Source organism: Chrysochloris asiatica, unplaced genomic scaffold, assembly GCF_000296735.1.
Source record: "Chrysochloris asiatica unplaced genomic scaffold, ChrAsi1.0 scaffold00004, whole genome shotgun sequence".
Lineage (NCBI taxonomy): Eukaryota > Metazoa > Chordata > Mammalia > Afrosoricida > Chrysochloridae > Chrysochloris > Chrysochloris asiatica.
The window spans coordinates 4844735-4847043 of NW_006408522.1; positions in this window are offsets into that span (position 1 = coordinate 4844735).

Genomic DNA, 2309 nt, shown 5'->3' on the forward strand with positions numbered 1-2309 from the left:
GTGGGTTCATATCGCTGACCTTTTGGTTAGCAGCCAAGTGCTTTGACCACTGTGCCACCAGGGCTCCTTAGACTTCTATCAGTGGTGTATTAATGCCTGTTTTAGCCTATTATCCCTAGCATTGAATATATCATTCTCTCAAACTTTTTGAGAGGATAGGCTTCATTTAGCTAGCATCCTGGATAGATGGATAGAACAATAATGACTTTATCCCCAGGTAAATGAGATCCTTGCTCTGGCACCTGAACATAGGGGGTCCCACTTTAGCCTTTCTCTAACTGTGTCCCCATTTGTAGATCTCCTGTGGGTGTCTGAGATCTGGAATTTGCTGCCTGTAATCCCAAAGCCCATTTCTAGGGTCTGGTATATATACCTGCATGTGCTTCAGACTGACTGATAATGCAGGACAGAATGTGAGATAGGAAGAGAAGGAGCTAGGCAGGAGACTGGCTTTTTATATCTGTCTAAGATTTTGGTTTGGAATGCCAGGTAATTTGAAAATTCTAAATTTTAACTTGTCTCTCTCGGTTATAAAGTACTACAATAGGACAGAACAGATTTAACAGTTTGTTAATTTAATTGATCACTTTTTACTATTTACATACATGAATATGGACTTCCATTTGTTTTCTTGTCTTGGGATCATAAATTTTAAGGCAGACCGGTGGCAGACTGTGTGGGTACTGATACTGGTCTAGTTGGGTTAGTAGATTCTAGGTTTAAGAACTAAGAATTAGATGCTTCTTTTTAATTCACATTGTAGTTTTTATTAATACATGAGCTTAAATACAAAGTTGATATTGAAGAACCTTAAATGACAAGCAAAGAGTTTGTAATTAGGAACCAGTAAACAGTTTTGTCCCCAAAACCAATTTCCGTCGAGTCCACTCCAGCTCATGGTGTCAGAGTAGAACTGTGCTCCATTGGGTTTTCCAAAGCTGTTATTTTTGAAGCAGATCACCAGGCCTTTCTTTTGAAGTGCCTCTGGGTGGACTTGAACTTCTAAGCTTTCAGTTAGCAGCTGAGCACGTTGATCTTTTCACAGCACCCAGAGACACTTGTATTTAATTGTGAGGCTATATTAAAACGGATGATAAAAGAAATAGGATTTTAAAATTTTTATTAAAACTTTTTAGATCAATTTTATTTCTTGAGTGAGAGGTGCCACAAAATTAGTAATGAGTATTACTCATCTTTCATAGTTATATTGTTGTTAAGTGCTGTCAAGTCAGTTCTCACTCATAGTGGTTCCTACCCTGTGTAGGGTTTCCAGGGAGCAGCTGATGGATTTGAAATGCTGACCTTGTTCGCAGTCCAGTGGTGATCCTTAAACGCCACACCAGGAGTCCATAGACAGTGCTCATGTCCCATGTGTAAACTAAAAATTTGACACTTTAAATGCTAGCTTTTGCTTTGTTAATAGGAGGTAAAAATTATTATTCGGTTTTACGAGCAGGTGTTATGAACATGCTTTTCCCGTTATATGAGATGTTTGGCTTTATGAAAGGTTCCTAACCTTGCGAGTATTATTTATTCTCCTAATACATACATGTCCTGGTGTGGCGCTGTGGGTTAATGTGCCAGACTGCAAAGCCGTTTGAACTGCAAAGTTGGTGGTTCAAGCTTACCAGCTGCTCCTCAGAAACCCTGTACAGGGTCGCTATGGGTCAGAACCGACTCGTCGGCACTTCACAACAACAACAACATTTGGAGGAAAATTGCTGGTAGTGTAGGGGTTACGAATCGGGCTGCGAACCGCAAGGTCAGCCATTGGAAACTACCAGCTGTTCCACGGGAGAAAGATAAGGTGTTCTGCTCCAGTAAAGATTTACAGCCTAGAAAACCCTGTACAGGGTCACTATGAATCGGAACTGACTCCATGGCACACAGCCACTAATACATACATGAGGTTATATATGGATAATGAGGACTGTGTGTGAGTGATTACTCGACTCATTGTTACATGAGTCTAAGTGCAATAAAGAAAGCCAATGGTAGACACTATAAAAATAACCTCCATCTATTTGAAAAATAGAATGAACACAGATAAAGAAATGTGAAGAGAAATAAACAAGGTAGTATTTTAAATGGAACGATTTAAATATTTTAAATGGAACCTATTATGTCCAAATATTTTAAGGAACTATTATATTAGTAGGAGCTCTGGTAGCATAGTGGTTACAAATCGGGCTACAAACCTTAAAGTCAGCTGTTTGAAACTACCAGCTGTTATGTGGGAGAAAGATGCAGCTTTCTGCCCCCATAAAGATTTACAGCCTCGGAAACCCTGTACAGGGTAGCTATGAGTC